The sequence below is a fragment of the Gymnoscopelus braueri genome (genome assembly GCF_963280865.1).
Source record: "Gymnoscopelus braueri genome assembly, chromosome: 4".
NCBI lineage: Eukaryota > Metazoa > Chordata > Actinopteri > Myctophiformes > Myctophidae > Gymnoscopelus > Gymnoscopelus braueri.
The window spans coordinates 35,870,180-35,878,232 of NC_137605.1; positions in this window are offsets into that span (position 1 = coordinate 35,870,180).

Below are 8,053 nucleotides of genomic sequence, written 5' to 3' on the forward strand. Positions count from 1 at the left end.
GTACTTACAGTATTTACTACTTGCTGTAAGAACAAATAGAAATATATATGATGCAAAATATTGATTTACTTAATTAGTTTACAAGATTCCGCTTCCATAGCAACATAAACAAAGGCAGTACAGTCAGTGGTCTGTTATTCAAAACAGTGGTCAATTATTTAGAAATAACAGACTGACGACTGACCGACTGAAGAATGCCTTGATTGACCAATCAATGAGGTCAAATAATAAAAGAGGTCAGAGAACGGAAGACACAAACAAACCTAGTAGCTACAAAAAACAGCTCCAGTGGGATTTTTGTGCTCAAATTTATTTTTTTGCAGATCTTGGTTCTGTAGTGTCCAAACTATGAGAAATTGATGGGGTTCAAGTTTGAACCCCATCAATTTCAAAAATCTATTTTAGCACAAAAATCCTATGGGAGCACACCTCGTACCGCACTATAAGTAAAGACTCACTGCAGTCTTCCTGGTAGTACTGTACTGTATGTGTTTAGTAGTGACTGGCAGTGGTTCTCAAACATTTTCATGTCAAGGGCCCCCAAATTGATATGTATTTGGTCACAGACCACCATCTGAAAAGATTTAGTGCCGGAGAAGAGATTTTGTGCCAGGGACCAACACCATAAAAGACAATTTGTCAACATTTTTCATAAATAGTCTACAAGCTCACGTTGCTGTGAAAAATATATTCATTCTTAAGTGTTTAATCTGTTCCTCATTTTACTGGGGATCCCCTGGAACCCCCCCCCCCCCCCACCCACACACACACACACACACACACACACACACACACACACTTTGAGAACCAGTGATCTGGTTCTGGATCTGGTTCCAAAACACAATCAGTGGGCAGGAATTACACGCTAGCGCATATACTGTATGCATGCATGCATGCATACAAAAACAAACATTGTTTCAGAGAAAACTATTAACAAACAGACAGTAACTCCAGCCATAATACTCACATCCTCCAATGTCCAGCCACTGAAAGGAAAATACGTACACACACTCGCACAGCCATACACACACACACACACACACACACACACACACACACACACACACACACACACACACACACACACACACACACACACACACACACACACACACACACACACACACACACACACACACACACGCACACACACTGTACATGACCACAGAAGGTCAGAAATACACAAAGTAAATGGGATTTATGTTAAATATTTGTGTTATCTTTGTGTTTTGTTTACTTGTTCAAAGAGGCTAAGTATGTTATTTAGATAGATGGCAGTTTACTTTGTGGTACATACTTACATGGTTTTCTGAGTACTGTAATTTCTCGACCACTTACTGTACCCAGTCGTTGGTTGAATAGGGGTCATGGAGATTACGCTGACCTTGCAGTTTATAATATGTTATGGATATGAATGTCTGCTAAATGCCTAAATTGTCATTTTCAATTATGCTGGGCAGTATCGTTGCTCAACTTTCATACCAGTATACTGGTATATGAGTAGCACGACTTGGGTGCAGCAAGTCGTGCGGTAAGTAGTTAGTACTGGGAGCTGATGGTACGTCTGGCGCTCCACCTCAGGAGTCTAGCGCATTGTAACGGGGACTGACTCCCGTTTTATTGGCTGATACCGACAATAAGCCTCTCCTGATGTACTTATAGGGTTAGGTAAGTCGTGCATGTTCAAAATGTTACACGGCACACCCAGTCATCTCAGAGGGCACACTAAAGTGCCGAGGCACACCGGTTGAAAAACTTTGAGGTAGACGCATAAAATGAGCAAGGGGTTTTCAAGAGAGATGAGTGAAGAGGATGGGTGGAGTGAGAGAGGCAAGAGAGAGATGGAGAGATATAAGATAGCAGCAAGGAAGAGGGGACACAGATATTACAGTATGCAGGTCCTCCTTGTTCCTTGGTACTGTATCATGAATGGTCAGATATTTTAGTGTGTGTGTGGTCCCAGTGGGAAATAAACCACAGTGTCAATGCCAGTTGTACCCTTTAGGCTACGCAGGGCCAGAATATTTGCCTCTCCGCCTTATGTTAAAGCTTAACAAATCCATAGAGAGAGCTTGTGCATGAGAGCATTAAAAAGGCTGAGCTCCTCTCGCTAGCTAACTATCGTGGTCAGGGGCCCATGTTTCATGCAGCCCTTCAAACCGCACATCACAGTTTGAAGCCACACGTCATGATCTCAGCCCACATGGAATATAGTTCAAAACTGTCAATCTGCCAGTCTGGAGCTTATATTCTGCCCACCCAAATCTAATGCCTTTAACCTCTCTGACATACAGAGGGCTGATCATTTTGTTGTTGAGTACATAGGGAAAAACAGATTTGCGAGATGATTCTCTTTAGATTTTAATAAAGAGGACAAATGTGCCACATTCATGACAGCTGGCAGTACAGAGTACCTCACTTTTAATACTCTCTGTTGGATGTTCACATACAGTCACTCAGATGTACACATGTACAAGATATTCTTTCACCTTCTCTCTCACACACACACAGACACCACACGGTCCATGCCTAAAGCAACACCGAAGGCTCCAGCCTCAGTCAGAAAACCTTTCAAAGTTGTTCAGCCTCAGTTGTCATTCCATAAATCATTCACCACAAATTACATTTTCTGTGTCTGTGATTTACGTTTTGAGTAAAAGCCCTAAAAATGCAAATCCCTGTTCGAGTGCAAGGTTTTCAAGCAGCCTGTTGTATCAGCCTTTCATTAGTCTGAGAGGTTTTCTGCTCTGTATTTTGTCCTATTTCCAGTCCTCCGACGTGAACTTTACCAAACCATACGCAGCAACTTGGTGGACGACTCGCATGTATGTATGACATGGTGAGTTCCTTCAGCAGCAAGGTGCATGCTCATGGTGAAAGTACAGTCTAACAACTTAACAAGCTTTATGTCCCATGATTGATTGTCATTGTAAATGATATAGTGTCCACACAGTGGTGGTGCTAAAAGCTTGTAGGGTAGCCACTCGAGTTGTTACGGCTTGCCCGTCCTCGCCTCCACATCTATGTTCTGTGAGTCCTAGCATTCATCAGCGCCCTTAAGAGAGCTCCACAGCACATCTCAGCACACATGCTCTGTCTGACTGTCTCTAATCTCCACACCTGCCCTTCTTCATCTCCAATCACCTCCAAACTAAGATCCTGGCCTGCGCACCACTCATCAGAGCAAGGTCTAGTGAAATGAAAAATATGTTTTTCACAATTTTAGAGCATATCCATGGTCATCATAAAATAAAACAAAAAACATTTTTGTATATCTTTATATCAAAAGTCCCTAAAATGCCAATCTTAATTACTTGACGAAAACGCGCTGCCTGTGTGATGACATAACATAGCTACACTTTCGTTAATATAAATTAAGCTTGATTTCGTTCAGATGTGTGATTCCCATAGCTGCATGTTCCTCCAAACACAGCAGATTTTAATCACAGAGCTACGCCGTTTTGAATCTCATTCAAGTTGACCTCCAGACGGTATTACTCATTATAAACTTAATCAGCACGCTAAAATATGTATCTGAAAACATCTTAGGTTAGAAATAAGCCACTTGGTAACAATTATTCTGCACAGTGGCCGTCTCTGTCCCCCTTGGCCAGCCTGCCTGCAGGCTACAAACAATAACACTGCGCACCACATCTACCGTAGCCTCGGTCCCAGCCTCACTTATCTGCGAAAAGAAGATGCATCTACCGTGCCATAGCCTGAAGACTGAAACTTCAAAATAAAATGACCAACAATGTCATTGCACTGGACCTTTAACCAGCCTTACGTACTGTATAGTAAAGTATAGCCAACCAACATTTAACTTCGCAGTGTTTATAGTGCTTTCAGCGTGCCTTTGGTTAATAAACTCGCCCCTGGGCTTTAACCTTCAACCCGCCTGTTCGTTGCTGTGCGCCTTGGACACACACACACACACACACACACACACACACACACACACGCGCACACACACACGCACACACACACACACACACACACACACACACACACACACACACACACACACTTCACATTAAAATCCCATTTTCGGATCTGCGACCCACATTACTTTAAATTTGTTGGCCTATTTAAATTGTTCTTTTGTGATGTGGTCACTTTTACAGACTGTCTCTAAACATTTGTGATGTAATGCACAACAAAAATAAACAATGTTTTGTTTAGTTGTGAGTAAAGTGCTTTTAACAATGTTTTATAACAAAGTACTTTAGAGTAACTAAGATGTATACATAAATATTGAATTAGTACAGATATTAAAAACAATCAAACATTTAAAAAATACCAGATTGATGAGACAGTTTGTTATTAAAGTTTCTCAGCTTTATTGACCACACACATTATACCATGTCTGAATGTAGGCTATATAGACAACATGCCTTAGGTCTGCAGCTTGCCCGCAGTTAAATAAAAGTCCTTTACATTATTGAGCCAGCTCTCTCTTTTTGTGTTCTCTCTGTTGTTGTTGTTGTTGTTGTCGTTGGTGGTGCATGGTGGTGGTGGTGTGTGTGTGTGTGTGTGTGTGTGTGTGTGTGTGAGTGTGTGTGTGTGTGTGTGTGTGTGTGTGTGTGTGTGTGTGTGTGTGTGTGTGTGTGTGTGTGTGTGTGTGTGTGTGTGTGTGTGTGTGTGTGTGTGTGTCAATAAAGCCCAGCATGCTACTGGCCTAAAGAGGAGAGTATAATTAGACAATTGGAAACACCTGCTGATCAATTAACCGCTCTGCTCCCATGAGTACTGTAGATAATTACAAAATAAAATAAAACATAATTGGACATTTTGAATGTTAAAGTAAAATGTGAAGAATGTATGGGTATGTATTGAGTATATTTGCAAATATGTTTGAGCCATTGATGTTAAGCTAGATGAATTTCCTAGTGTTTTGCTGATAATGTGCAAGATAGAAAATAAAAATATAACAAAAAAGTATATAATTAAATATAATAAAGATTTTGTAATAACACCCTAATCCAAGAAGAGTAAAACCCTCCTATAATAAAATGTGTAATTCTCAAGTATACTATACGTACACTGTACTATAGAAAGATCTCATATTGGGAGAGTAGGAAAGGTAAATCTACAACTGCACCTTATCTTTATTTTATTTCACTACTTTACTTTTTCCTTAAGATTTCCCTTAAATACCATGCTTAGCCAAACAGCAAATTGGAAGAAAAATACGTGTCTTTGTGTGTGTGTGTGTGTGTGTGTGTGTGTGTGTGTGTGTGTGTGTGTGTGCGCGTGTGTGTGTGTGTGTGTGTGTGTGTGTGTGTGTGTGTGTGTGTGTGTCAGATGCTGATGTTGAAATCTATCAGTCATCCTCCAAAGGTCTGGAGTGAGACAAACAGGCCTTGCTGCCAAGAGGTCGAGGCTTGGACACCAGGAAGCATTTAAACCAGGAACTCACACTCACTCACTTTCATAATGTGTTTGAGGGTATGAGGGGAATTCTCTAAAAGACTGAATTGTCCACAGTGACATAAAAAACACTGCTCACTCACTACATGAAAACACCATTAAAGGTTTCTCCATTGTTTAGTTTTTTCTTAATCCTCCAAACCACACGGGCTGTGTTAAATACACTGTTAAAAATGACTAAGATGCCTAATAAAGTGAATCAAATAACTGAAATAACCATTACAATGAATGGGTGTGCTGTGTGCTAAAACATAAAAATACTAAAATGAATACATGGTCAGACTCATCAAAAATGTATCACAAAAACATCTTGTTTTCATGATGTATTTTCATGAACTAAATGTAGAAATCCGAAAAAACCTTAGGCAAAACTCACTTAGTAGTTAGCACAATACATGAAGTAAAATATAAACAAGGGCAATGGGTGTGCATTCTGTAGCTGAACATTACCTGGCTTGAAATGCAATCAGTTTCATCCTTCTACTATGAATATAGCTCAGAAGTTAAGACGGACCATTTATTAATCAATAACTGACTGACCCTCCTGACCTTGAGCTTTGAGCCAGGTTCCATGAAAATCCACCCATCTGTCCACAAAGTACTTTGACAGACACACCCAGGATTGCAATGCATAGCGGGATAATATAAAAAATAATAAATAAAAAATGAAATAATAAACGACCAAACCAAGGCAAGGTACTGTAGGCTAAGCACTTATCATGCATGACCGCAAAATACCCATATGAGCGACACATATTAACCCATATTTGTCAGGACAGGAGTTTCACATATTTTACACTGATTCACAATAGTTTGCTGAACACAGAGTTGCTGATCACTTCGTTAAAAGAAACTTTGATGAAAGTGTGTTAAACTTTTGTTCAACACAACATTCCAAACCCTGTCAAGTCAAGGTTGGTTGGCTTCAATCATAGAAAAACTGTTCACAGTTTGAAACAGTAAGACATTCTAATATTAAAGTGCAACCACAAGTCTGGATGAGGTATACTGTAAAAACAGTGTGGCATCCAAGGCTCCGAGGTGGAGTCATGAGAAACGGTGAGGGCTCTAGAGGTGGTTTTCCCAACACCCAGCTGACTCATATTATTTAATGTTGCCAGTGACTTGCGTAGGACTATCTGTAGCTTAAGGCCCTTTATTTAATCCATTGTTTCATCGAGAGTGAGACAAAGGTATTCATGCAATTGATGTGTAGCCGACCAAGGCCCTTAAATCCTACGAGGCGCTCTTGTTAAGAGCAGTTTTTAATCTCATTGCGATTAGAGTTTGATTAAAAGATTTCTGGATTTCGAAGGAGGATGGATGCCATGTTTTGTGTGCGTGTGTGTGTGTGTGTGTGCGTGCGTGTGTGCGTGTGTGTGTGTGTGTGTGTGTGTGTGTGTGTGTGTGTGTGTGTGTGTGTGTGTGTGTGTGTGTGTGTGTGTGTGTGTGTGTGTGTGTGTGTTGGTGGCTCATGACAGCATTGATGCAATAGTCTGTTGCCAAGGAGGTGAAAAATGTCTGATATGGCAAACATTCATTACGGGAATCAGTCATTAGTCAGGCTGTGCTATCACTGTCAAAAATAGGCTTTACTTCATCAATGATGGAACAATGTTTGTTTATAACAGCATTTCAACACTAGAAATGACTACCTCACTTTCTTATGTAAAGGTGCAACACTCTGAATGTAATAGGTTTTGAATGTAAAGTTATTATAAATCTGTTGTAAACTAATTTGTAGTAGGAGCAGTGAAAATGCAGCCTGTACTTTCAGCGCCAGGCTTATTAGCCTAAAGGCAATAATGGTGGTGGTTAGGTACATCATTCAACAGTACACGTGCTGTTTCATCTCCAGACGGTATGTCTACCTGTCTGTTTATTTAACCCTATTACTGTCTGTCTGTCTGTCTGTCTGTCTGTCTGTCTGTCTGTCTGTCTGTCTGTCTGTCTGTCTGTCTGTCTGTCTGTCTGTCTGTCTGTCTGTCTATCTGTCTGTCTGTCTGTCTGTCTGTCTGTCTGTCTGTCTGTATGATTGTGAAATGTGAATACACACCATTCCTATTATTGTGGTACTGCACTGTACAAAGGGACAATTTGTACACTCTTCAAATAATAGTGTATTAACAAATTTAGCATTTTTTTGGTACTGTACCTGTCTTTCTCATGACTCTCCTTTTTGAAACATTCTATGAAGAGTCTTGTCCTCTAGAATTTGAAGCTAACGAGTTCCTTTTCTGTTCTGTGAAGAAAGTTCCTTTTCTGTTCTGTGAAGAAATCTACTTAGTGTCCATTTTTAGGATTTGGGCGAAGCAGCTGTCCCTCTGGACTTTCTTCGGGAAGCTGTGGCTCAAATGATGCAAATGACGGAAAACCGGGCTTGGCATCAGCACAGCACGCTACAATGATTTTAACACAACCCTTCTCACAAAACACGCTTACACATGAGTGCACATGCACACAAGCAGGTAAGTATCCATGTACAAACAGAATAATGATGCATAAGCATTCACACATTCATATTCAAGTCAGTAGCACACATGCATGTGCACGCACGCACACACACATTTCCTAAGGATGATGCCTGTTTATGTTTGCCCTGACGTATAAAAACTGTGTCCAG